Source organism: Lagopus muta, chromosome 3 (genome assembly GCF_023343835.1).
Source record: "Lagopus muta isolate bLagMut1 chromosome 3, bLagMut1 primary, whole genome shotgun sequence".
Lineage (NCBI taxonomy): Eukaryota > Metazoa > Chordata > Aves > Galliformes > Phasianidae > Lagopus > Lagopus muta.
The window spans coordinates 34,750,667-34,763,707 of NC_064435.1; the positions used below are offsets into that span (position 1 = coordinate 34,750,667).

The following is a 13,041-nucleotide window of genomic DNA, read 5'->3' on the forward strand; positions in this document are numbered from 1 at the left end:
ATCTGTTTTTCTGGACGTTTGTCAGGGTGAGTGTGGCAGAGGCAGCTGTTTGAAAAGGGACCCTTTGGATGATGAACCAGCCCATTGTTTCGAAGCGATCCGCTCGCATTCAGAGGCTCTACCCAAGCGTACTATAGAGCAATCAAAATCAAACTATTGTTTGTACCAATCATATTGATCTGAAAAGGAGGTGGTGGGATGACCGCATTGTAGATGCAAATAGTTGCTTAGAGCAGCTGTATACTGGCCAATATGTACCACAGTAGGAAACCCACATGGAAGCTAGAGGGCTCCCTGCACCCTACTGGGGAAAAAGAAAAGATGCTGCCAGATTGAACTCTAGTTTACAGCAAAAATGAAGGCTCTGGACTGTTGGTATTGCTAGTAATTTGCTTTTTACAGCAATTGTTGACATTAACCCTCTAGTGCCTTGGTAATTAAAGTCAATTGTTTTTTCTTTCTTTTTTTTTTTTTTTTCTTCTGCAAGCACATTGCAAAAAGACTTTATCAGAAAGATAATTACCTAAAGCTACCACAGTGAAATATAGGAACGATTGGCTTGGATGTCAACTATCAATTTTCTCTTCAATAAAAATTAATTGCATTTTTGTTGTTGTTGTTTTAATGCAGAATCATTCATGCACTGTTTAAAGTTTTCATAATTTATTTATGATGATGAAAATATAGCAGCTGAATTGAAACATATTGTAGTGTTCATTTCTGTGTTAAATATAGCTGTCTTATCTCTTCAGAAAGCAGGGGAAAAGATGATCTTTAGTGCATGTAATGAAGATTATAGATTTTAGTTTAGAGTAACTGAGAATGCTGCACTTCATCCATTAACATTTTAAGCTTTTTAGTTGTCCTTGTCACTTCATTGCATGCATGCTAATATCTCCTCATATAAAATTTAATCTGTCGAACTAAATGAAGGAATTAGTATCTGAAAGACATCTTTCATTAAGCAATTAACGAATCTTTCTAACAAATCTACAAAAGCATATGTGTTTATATTTAATAAGTATTTGTATGATCAGCCAATTACAATACACAGATACATCCTTTTTGTTTATGTTTGATATCACAAAATCTAAACTTCCAATCAAGTTGTGATTATGCCTTAGTAAATGTATTACAATTGTCAACAACTGTGGGTAGAGGTGATGATTTCTTTCAAAATCATCATAGTCACATAAAGCTTGATATATATTAATCTGTGTAAATCTTTTTTCTATTTCTTTGTGATTCACAGATGAAAATTATGAGATAGTAAAGAAACTGCACAGGAAATAAAATGCAGAATGTGTCTTTTAACATTAACAATGACGTGTGTGTGTGTGTAGGAGGGAAGGAAACAAGAATAGGACAGCAGCCTGTATTAAAAGATGATCACCTGCACCAGCTGCAACACGTTTCCTTTCACAGCCATAGAGTAGCTTTTCAAATCTATTCCCTTTTCAGACTGCTTGCATAATTTTATGAAGGGACATCCGACCCTACATTAACCTATTATTAAACTAGAGTCAGCTCTGTGTGGCCTCCATATAAGATATGAAAAATGTAGGTAAAACTCAGGACACAGTCCATTTGCTCTTCCAGCATTATGAACTTCTGTGTGTTATTTTCTTACTAGGATACGTGAATGTTTCCTTCATTTGGCTCATGTCAAATATATGCTACTTTATTTCAGTGAATGATGTGATTCTCGGGCAATAGTTCTTCTTTGATTTCTACTAAATAATAAATAACAACATTGTTCAGAAACTTCTGCACGTAAGAGCAATTGTAGGTCCATCTGTATGAAAAGCTCTGTAAAGTTGGCAGAAAAACCCACAGATCAAAACTGTGAGTTGGTAAAAGGAATAAAAGCACCAGTACTACCAGAATTTTGTATGTGCAATTCTCCCAGCCCAGCATGGGGTGGCCCAGGAGGGAGTAGGGGAGAGAGTGGGGCACTCTTAGGAGACATCAGTTCATGAATTGCAGGTGGATGCTTGGGTACCAGGTGACAAGGCCAGTACAGACATGAAATTGGAAAAGCACAGCCCATAAAAAGACTTATTTTTCTTACCAGACTTAACAAGGGATGCTAAGACAGACAGTGTAGCATGCTTAATTTGTCTCATTTGCTTATCATTTTCATTAGCACTTTGCTACCTGACTGTTTTAGAGCCAGTTCTGTAAGCGTTAAAAAAACTCACCAGCTTGACAGCTATCATATATGTCTGGCAGTATTAACAAAGTGAAATCCTTGCCATAAAGTTTGAAAAAAACGTATCAGACACCTACTCACTGGTTGCCAGAGGACCAAACCTCTGAGCAGGAGAGAGACAGAGGGAGAAGTTGCACCACCGGGGAACTTCAGGCTGAGCAGAAGCCAAGGCACCTGCTGTCTTCACTCCCCAGAAAGGGTGGGGTGAAGGAGCCATGGAAATCTTTGTTCACTACCTGGTACTTCTCTGTAGCCCCTGTGAAAACCTGCTCAAATTTCCCTCACTGCTGAGACTCCAGGTTGTGTTTATCTCATCTTGCAGTGGAGGCTAATGTCACCTGCTCAAGGATGCTTTCAGCTGTGTGCAGCACGCCACACAAAGTACTGATAAGGCTCATTCCCATCCTGGAAGCGTTTCCAGCTTCTTGCTTCTCTTAGCTTTTGTTTGTTCTCCTGCAACTTTCCAGACATTGGCTTTTACTACCCTCCTTTTTTTGTATGCCTCCAGTGATTGATTTCATTGCCTACGTTCAAAGCTATTTAGTTTCACCAAATATTGGCTATGTGACAATGAATGCTTAGTCAAATCCCGAGATTTTACTGAATGTGATTCCTGCATCCACTTTACTTCAGATGCAATTACACAGGCAGGAGCTGCAGAAGATTGGCATTTGGTGATAATGCTTCCGATGAAGAGCACTTTAAATACATAAGAACACAGAACGCAGGGCCTTGGAAACAGTACTTCACTACTGTATTACACTTTAACCTCCTCCCATGACTGGTTTTCATCCGAGAAAATCTGGAGATGAGATCAGCTGCAGGTGGAGGGTTGTAGTTCTGTGCTGAGGTATCTGGTAGGAATTACTTGCGTGTGGTCTGGGACTGAATTGGCCTTCTGTTGGGTCATCCTGAAGTCTCCAAGCCTGATGAACATGTCCTGATTTGGGCACGTGTAGAGGTTGATGCTATGACATAGAGCTATTAGTACTCTGTGTGTATTTATTAACATCAGTTTTCTTCTTTCCATTAGGAAAAAAGTGGGAGTTGCTTTTACACAGTGAAAGATAATGGAGATTTTTAAATCCTGATGGAGACAGGACTATGATGGTCTAATATAAATAATGTTTGTTTGAGGTGAGCACACAGAAACAAAGCCTGTTTTTCCTTATTTCCTTTACAATTTTAAAGTTCTCAGTATAAACAGATGTACATCTGAATAAACCTGTTTTCCTCCCAGTAATGGAAATATTATTTTCACTTTTCTCTTATGATACCCTAGGAAGATTTTTGAGGCAATTTCCTTCTCTGAAGGGGAAAACTTGTTCCCAAAGAAACATTTTGACAATGATACTATTTCACATCCTTTCACGAGGTGAGCAGTATGTTAGGCAAAAATGTAGTACAGTTAGAGAATTTGGCACAAAATTGGAATAAGGACAAAACGTTGTCAGAATTGGGTGCTGAAAGCCATATGCTTGTGTTTTGAAGGTGGGTCACGTTTTTAACTGTCAAATTGTTAAGAATCCTCACATCACCCATGATTTCAGTCAGAGACAGGTTTTCACCACTGTGAGAAATCAGGACTGCCTGCTATCCCCCATTTGGCACATAAATTCAAAACTTTTATGACAAGGCATCTAATTTATCAACCCTAATTTGTGACGTGGAAGGACTTCTCTTGCAGAAATATGATTTTCATTCTTACTGTGGCAAACTATCATTTCATTGTTAGTGTCAGAACACTGGGAAGACTGTTTTTCTTGTTTTATATCTTAAAGGGATTCAGCTTGTGAAGTTGTTAAGAATACAAACACGTTCCTTGACTTGTGGTCCCAAACATCATTCTTCTATTTGTTTAGAAATAAAGGAGAGAGAATGAAGTAAAACCTTTAAAAAAATTAGAATTCTCATCTCAAACCTGAATGAGTTCAGTGGTAATTTGCAAACGCATTTCTGTGCCAACATTTTTGTTCCAGTATGAATAAGTCCGCTGTTTTCACCTTGCACTTCTTTCCATTATATTTTTAGGAAGCTGTAGTTTTACAGTGCTAAGTAAATGTGTCTTCTTAATTATGATGTCCAAAGAACTGCTTTCGCTCCTGTGCCATATTAATTCAACTTTTTTTTTTCTTTAATCCAATATCCAGAATGGCACACTAATTTTTCCTTGAAATTTGAGATGATGTTTCATCGGAGGCTTTTTGGAGGCGATACAAGTATTTCTATGGAAAACATTCAGATTGTGCATCACTATTGGAATAGAAGGAAATATTAGATGGAGGCCTTTCAGCCTCCTCTACGTTTTCAGTATTGAAACCCCAGCACTCAGTAGAAGTTCCTGTTTCTGACTTGAAGTGCGTGACTTCTCAGTGCTACCTGACAAATCTTCCATTTCATTTACTGTCACCCCAGTTTTCTCTTTTGTGATTTCTGGTTGTGTTGCTCATGAGTCCCAACTACATGTTCTCATGAATACTTTATTGGTGAAGTCCTCAGTATAGGAGAGACATGGACCTCTTGGAGCACGTCGAGAGGAGCACCACAAAAATGATCCAAGGGATGGAACATCTCTCTTATGAGAACAGGCTGAGAGAGCTGGGGCTGTTCAGCCTGGAGAAGAGAAGGCTGTGAGGTGACCTGACAGCAGCCTGTCAGTCTCTAAAGGGGAGCTACAGGAAAGAAGGGGACAGACTCTTTAGTGAGGTCTGTGATGACAGAACAGGGGAAACGGTTTCAAGCTCAAAGAGAGTAAATTTAAGTTGGATATAAAAAAGTCTTTTAGAGTGAGGGTGGTGAGGCACTGGAACAGGTTGCCCAGAGATGTGGTTGATGCCCAATCACTGGAGACTTTCAGAGCAAGGCTGGATGAGGCCCTGGGCAACCTGATAGCTGTGCATGTCTTTATTAATTGCAGGACAGTTGGACTATATAAAATTTAAAGGTCCCTTCCAACTCTAAGGATTTTGTGATTCTATGATTCTTGTGTGTTGCCATTGGAAGGAAATGGGCATAACTGTACAGTGCAACTTCTGGTTTGTTTGAATACTGAATTTATTTCAAGCAAAAATTAGCTCAGTGGTCTTTCAAAGAAGACTCTTCTTGAGTTGTAATCTTTTGCAGGTTTTGAAAATGAAGTTTATTTACACTTTATGGTCACAAGATAGATATTTATACATCAATTTATCACCTTGAATTATCATTTCTGAATTATTTTTAGTCAGAAACTTGTTAGTCCCAACAGGTTTCTTTCCAGCTTCTTTTCAAGTATAAGCCAACAGATACGGATCCATTCATACCGAGAGAAAAATTATCCTCATCTTGCAAATGAATTTTAAAGAATGAGACTGTTTATGGTAATTAGAGATCCCATAGGAATCCTGTAGGATGCTCATCAAATTCTACCAAGTCACATATTTAAGTCATCTCAGAAAATACCTCTCCTCTAACATTATTTGTCATTATTTCATATCCAAAGCTGTCCATGATTTAATCCTAAAACAATGAGAACAGCTACTGCTGCACTGCAGTACCTCTCATGTAACTGAGTGGGGTCAGACCTTAAAGCAGGGTTAGTCAGCAGCACAGTGGAAGTTATTTGTGTTTTCCTCAAGTGAGGATGGTTCTGAAATAGCTTTCTTGTATTTCATTATGAGAAATCACTGACTGACCTATCAGTTCCTGTGTGGATTTTTAATTTGGGAAAGTGGGAAATGTGGCTTTTGTAAGACATAGATTGTGCCTAGGTTGTCTAACAGATTTGATATTCAGCACTCACTGCAGGTAAATATTGCACATCCAGTCCTTGATAGGCATGAATATTATTAATCTGCATCAAATGAGGAATTTGTACTCTGCTTTCAACTTAAAGTGAAGGCTTTCTTCTTAAGTGACACATTAACTCTCTTGTTCCAGCAATGAGTGAATTAAAGTTTGATGATAGTAATGGTCCTAAATTAACTGAATTTATGCATGAAATACACATGAAAGGTTATAAATTTCAATTTTGTTTCAGAATCTTAAGCACTGTAGGTCAAAAATACTTTTCTACCATCCTTGCATTGTTTATTGATGGATACTTATTCACCTCCAGTCCTTTCTGTTTTAAAGCCAATGTCTTTCCGATATTGAACACACAAGAAACAAAATGTAAAATATATATGGAAAATACTATGTAATAAAATAGCACAGTGATGATTTCCGTACAGGTATAAACAGTGAACAGTAATTGTACTAAAATAAGTATTTGTCATAATTTAAAAGAAACAGTTTTGTTTAGACAATTACATAAAGGCTTAGTAGTAAAATTCATGGTTTCTTTCTTAATTTTATGAGAAATTTCACTAAGGGTTAATCTAGTTGATCCATTTCTAAATCTCCTATTGCTGCTACAGGAGAGAGATGTAAAGAGTGTAGCTTAATACCTCCCATGACCAACTGGGCTGAGATATGCATTTTGATCAGACAGGATAATTTACTCTTAGGGGAATGACCATACAATAGCAGGTATATGAAGAGTTAAAAATGGCTGCCACAGTGGCAGTAACTTTTGCTAAAATTACTTGAGATATTATTCAGATATTGTCAGCAAACAAATCAAAATTCATGCTTTATTCGAGGATAAATTCACTTCTGGCCCATGAGGAAGTGGAAATGCTTATCTTTTAGTCCCTGTGTGATGTCCATTTTTCATCACGCTTCCTCCCTGAGGTTTGGTTTCATTGGCAATTTGACAGTTGACCTCAGCCTCCCAAAAGTCCTGCAGATAAGGAGCTTTGCTTCAACTAATTTCCTCTTCATTTTCTAGATGCTACTTGGATCTAGTTGTTAGATTTCTTTTTCTTATATTCCCCTGTAGTTAAGAAGTTCAGGCACAGAACTACTTCTTTACGAAGTACAGCCATGCTTAATTGAGCATTAGCTGTAGCTCTGATGTAATACATAGACCCCTAATTTGAGATTGGTGGGATTTGTAATGTGGTGTGTTTACCACTTTGAGCCTCAGGTGTGTTCAACGACCTTCAGAGCTGCTCCAGTGTTATTCTGTCCTCAGTTCGGTCCCTAGAATTATCCTGAGGTGCTAGTGATGGTGTTGTGGAAATTGTTTATACCAATGCTGTAATGAATACAGATAGGGCAACTGTGCATTCTCCAAAATGGAGATGTCTGTCATGCATGGTCTCCTGCTGGTCCAGAAGGATGCAGTGCTCCCTTTGTGGTAATGTCACACCTGCCATAAATGCGTGAACATGGAGTACCACTCAGTGTCTTATGGCACTGCATGGCTCCCTGTGTTGAGGTACCAAACTGAGCCCTGTTTGTCTACTTGAGCTGAAATAAATCAGTCTGAGCTCCCCTGTCTGTACTGATAAGGATACAGCATTTTTAGGTACCTACATTACGATACATCTATTTAATCTAAAATATCTATTTAAATATCCCCTGTATGAGGCCAAAAGCAGAATACTGAGTGTCTTTTTGGTAAGTGGGATGCTGCTCTCTAGTAAACTAAAGCTATTATGATGCAAGCTTATCTTTAAATAAAAAGTGGAGATGTATATTCATCCTTCTTAAATTCTTGCATCTGGCCTGTTCAAGTGAAGGCTTTAGTTGTCCCTATGCATGCACTCATGGGTGGTAAAGCAGGTATCTCTGTGGGGGAATTCAGATCTTCCACAGTTGAACAGGAAGAGTGATACTTTCCAGTAGTTGTATAGGATATACAGGGTGTTTAGGATCCCTACTGTTTGCTTTAATTTAAAGGGCATTAGTGTGGACCTAAATTGTTTCATGTTATATTTTCAGATAGGGCTCCTAAAGTGTATAAGATAGTCAGCAGAGTGTGACAGAGAGCACATACATAGGTTTGGTGTTTGACAGCCTCAGGTGTTGAACTGAGTGTTGAATTTGGACTAGGAATTATTTCCTTGCTCATCTTTAAGAGCACAGCCTGCTGATTTTGTGTTAGAAACGGTACTGGCAACGGCTTATCCCAGCTGTCAGCAGGACCTCCAGCCCGTGTCTTTTCCACTGGGAATTCATGAAAGAGCACTGACAAACAACTGGGATTATTCCAGTGGGAAGGAAGGAGAAACTGCTGATTATACCCCAGGAATACTGAAGTGTTCCTAGAATAAACTTCTGTGCTGTAGTAGCAGTTCCTGGTAATTCTTTTTATACTCTAAAAATGACTTCCATTTGTGAGACAAAGCTGTGTTCTTCATTTTATTTTCTTCTCTCTGGAAAACGCAAAGAAGATCTTTTCTTAGAAATGAAATAAAAGTGGAGTCTGGCTGTCCCATAGCAATCAAGGAGTAACTATTGCAGAAATTTGGCTCTACTCCTGCAGGGTCAGTTTGAGATTGTGGACAGCTTCTTCTACTGGATTTCCAACCCTCTGATGGTGACTTGAGTTACTCACTTACCTGCAACAGTGCTGAGTGTTTTACAAGGCTAAGAATCAAAGCTGAAAAGCAGGGAGGATACTGATTGTCCAAACAGAAAGTACTGCCATCCTACCCTGTGTTTGCCTATGGGAGGTCATTGCAGGGACAAAGTTGATGGTGGCAAGGAGGCTGCAGACTCAGGTCTGATGCAGTGGGAAATCTTGGCAGTTCTGGTTAATGCAAGTTGTGGTCTTTAAGGAAAATCAATGTAAAAACACCTAGGTTAGTGTCTACTCTTGTTTTGAACACAGAGCATCCTCCTTCAGCTTTCTGAACAGGGTGGTCTGTGAAAACTGTATGAGTTGGGGATTCTTTTGTTTTTTGTTTTGTTTTGTTTTTTAGTGTGTGTGTGTGTGTGGTTGTTGTTGTTTTTGAGTTGCCATTACGTTAATTGAGATTGACTCATTACAGTGTTTTTTTTAACTATCTTGGAAATGTTGGACTTCTTGTGAGTTTAAGCAAATTAACAATGCTTCTTTTTTTTTCTTTCCCCTCTGTAAAAGCTGTTTTACAATATGTCTCTTGTAAACTTGCAGCTTTCTAAGTTTCTGTATCAGAATGTGAATTGATTATGGGATTTGACAGATTGTATCCCATTAGCTCTTTGGCCTGTAGGAAACAGCCCTTGACCTATTTTTTTAAGCTTTATTTCATAAATGTTTTCAAAACTGACTGAAGATCAAAAAAGCAGGGTCATTCATTCAAATTTACTTTAACGACCAGTGGTTCATGGCTAATGAATGTATGGTTTATTAATCAAATGTATGTAGCTGAAAGAAGCCAACTACAATTCACTTACAATTGCGATTTTACCCTATTTTAACGTTATTTTAATGAGCTACAGATTTGAATGTGGGCTTTGTTCATCTGTTGCTTCCACTCAATTGCAGTTTCACCCTAAGAAGACACAAGACAGATTGATCAGGCTTCCAGTCATTGTGAGACTTAAATGAAGTGAACAGGGCCTTATGTTTCAAAACCAAATGAGAGGATTAAAGCAACAGAAAAAAAAAAATTCTCCTATGTTATCTGTCTGCTGTTCTTAAATTTGATTAAGCTACTTGCCACTAAGCACTTTTGGTTTTACTGTAAATACAGCCTAGAAATAAATTTTCATGGCCGCAGGCACCAATCAGCAAGTGATACCATGAATAATTAGCACTTAGAAACACTTGTTCATGTTAGAATATTTCTTTGATTGCCATTTCTAAAAACACACTCAGATTATAGGACAGTACATTTCTTTAATGTCTAATTGGGATAAATCTCCATGCCAGCAATTGCAATGATATTGTAAGCAAACTTTTCTCAATTTTTTTTGTGCATGTATGTGAAGTGCAAGTTTATATTCTGTGTGAACAAGAGAAAAAGAATAGTCTTGAGTTAAATTAGTAGATTTAATAATAAGTGAATATATTAATTTTATTTTTTAAACTTCAGAATTCAGTGCTGGACTATAAAAGACACTTTTGAACTTGAATATGATTGTGTCTAACATTGTCCTCTTAAAGTCCAAGCAGATTGCAACCACCTGTGCAATAATGAAATGGCCTGTGAAGACCATTGTGCAATCAAGAATTCTGTATTCAGCTTCCTTCTAATTCTGCTTTCTTCTTTAAAGCCCTGAAGTTGGCTTGAAAGTGGTGAGTAGCAGTGATAGTTGAGCACACACTGAACATAAACCCTAGGAACACGACAGTTAGAAGCATAGCTCAGTTTTATAGATGTATGCTTCGGTTTGTGTATCCAACTTCAGGTATAAATATATTTGAACTGCGAATTGCATGAAGAACTGTGAAAATATGCATCATGCTCTCAATAATCCTACGTTTTTCACCAACGTTTAACTGAGTTGTTTTATTACTGACACTGCCAATTAGACATTTCTATATTTGACATTCACCTTTTATGTTCTTTCTAAATTGCTTTTTAAATTTTGCATTAAAAAGTCTATGTTGCAACTAGCTTATTTGTACTCAACCTGACATTTCTTGTGTCACTCTCAGGCACTCTGACCCTTTCTGTGCAGAAAAGTGCTGTGTGTTGGTTCTGTTGAACTGGGCAGTGTGAAGTTGTTTTCTCAAATGACATTTTACATTAAAATTTTAAGTAAAAAATACATGAAATATTTTTTTCTAGCGCTGAGACATTTTTGAGGGGTTAAGTAAATGTTTTTGTAGTGGAAAAAAAGCTGTAGAATACATTAAAAGAAATGTTTTTGAAAACTGATCTCCATATAATACTTTGGCTGAGAACACAGATCAGTGCCAACACTATCCAATTAACACAGTGTCTCCATGAAGCAGGCTGCATTTACAGCTGGAGAAACTGAGGCAGAGAATGAACAAATGGATCTTCTATTGTGCTGAGGCCTCAGTGATTTCCCATAGAATTTTTCCTATGCCATTTCTTAAGGAATAGGTCTCTCCACACATCAGATGAAGTGCTGGCTGCCATAAGTGTGCAGGTTTTCATTGAGTTGAAAACAAGAATAACAAATGGTCATGACACTGTTTCAGCACAGCTGGGCAGCTAAGGTATATCTTCACTGATGTTATTGTCTAGAGGACCAAGATGAAAGCTAATTGAAGTTCTCGTAGCCAGGCAGTGAACTGTCCCTTCCTTCAGTATGCAGATGTATCCTAAGGACATACCCAATACAGAAATTGCAAGATTATGATTAGATGTGGAAGTCCCAGATTCCCAGATTTGCGTGGCTCTCTTGAGCATTCAGACTCTCCTTGCCTTGTCTAAGTGTTAGACTAATGTCTATCAGCCTGAAGAATTAAATGTGTGAGAATGAACACATTGATAAGAGAAACTAATTTATAATCAACACTGAGTCTTTATGCAAAAATTTAGAATAATGCAGGTTTAAAATCTGTCGAATGCCCACTCATAATATGCTGCATGAAGTACATACTTTGTTTTCTAGGGAGATGATTGCTAATAGACTTTTCTGGTTTCTTATTGTTTGTGTGGTCATATGTAAACTTTAGGAACCGAGTTATGCTTGTGTGCATGTGCCTAACTGAAATCAAAGGTCGTTAGATTATTCATTCAAAACCAGAATTTAGACCAAAAGAAAAAAAAAATTATGGTGGTCTTGAAGTACAAACTGACATTCATATTCTGCATGTTAAATGTTTTGTAACTTGTGTGTTGCTATTTAAGAAAAAAGCTTTAAGAAATTTTTAGATGCATATATTTTGATGGAATTGGATTACTTTGCTTCTTAGAAGTATATATGAAGACAAAAACATATAGCAGAATGAAATTTTTTAAAGCATTTTCTATAGCACAGGGTGTTTGGCACCACAGTTGGCGAATATTTCTGTATAGCTTCACAGTGTTATACAAATTTATGTTGACATTCAGTGTATGTAAGTAACTGAGAATATAGTTCATTTCATTTAGTGTTCAGTCATCTAAAATCAAAGCGTTTGGAATATTATTGCTTAACTTTGCTATAAATGAGTAAGCTACCAAGTATTAAGCCGGCTCTGTTTAAAGTGAAGTTTCCATGTAGCACAGGTTACCATCTGTATTTTTTCTTCTTATTGCCCTCATAAAAAGTTCAAGGTGAGGCTTTCAGGCAGTAAGCTGCAAGTCAGTTTTCATATAAACACTTCAGAAAAGCTATCTTGACATCAGCAGCTTATGCAGCCTTCCATCCATAATGTAAATGACTACACCTGCGTTATTTTTATTTCTCCATTATTTTGTGGCCACTCATTTAAAAATGTTTAAAGCATTAAAAACGACTCTGCAAATATGTGTGAAAGGACACAATTGTTCTTGGAGGAAAGGCCAGGAAAACACACAAAAGAGGCCACAGTGAGACGATCAACATAAAGGTCCAGGAGGTATTATTATGAGGTTCACAGATACTGTGTTCCAATCAAGCTCAATAAGGTCTGAATTCCTATTATGTTTCTCAAGCCTCCAAAAAGACATGGGAAGGAACCAAAAGTTTAAGTCAAATAAAAAGCACTTAAGGCAGGAGCACATGAATGTATAGCTGGGTAATGGAGCTTTCATCTCTGAAATAAAAACAGTTCAATTCAGTTGGAACCAAAGTTTCTTCCCCCTTTGAAAAAGTTTATTTTAATGAGTTTCCATTTTATGCGTGAGCTGTCCTTTAATCGATGCTGCTCCATTGAAGTTTTACCCGATGAAGACACAAGACAGATTGTCCAAGCTTGCAGCTATTGTTGGGAGCTGATGAAGTGTATGGGCCCTTATGGTTGATAACAGAAGTAGATGGTCAGAGCCAATAAATAAAACTTTAACTCTGATTGTTGGGTGCTTTATGCTGAAAAGCTTTCTATTATGAATCTTTGGTTTTGAAGGACTTGTGAACCCAAAGGCAGCTCATAGCTC

General features: G+C 37.6%; 1 protein-coding gene across 2 annotated transcripts in view; it reads left to right on the forward strand.

Moving 5' to 3' along the window:
- The window catches only part of LOC125690437 (cytochrome P450 7B1), a 121,841-nt gene that overhangs the window by 36,180 nt on the left and 72,620 nt on the right, over positions 1 to 13,041 (forward strand). Inside the window, exon 1 of one of the 2 annotated variants that reach the window (XM_048938769.1) lies at positions 10,283 to 10,301. The exons of the other annotated variant lie outside the window; for it this stretch is intronic. The gene's annotated coding sequence lies outside the window, so the exon portion shown is untranslated. Of the gene's footprint in view, positions 1 to 10,282; positions 10,302 to 13,041 lie in introns of those variants that run through there. 2 annotated transcript variants of the gene reach the window in all.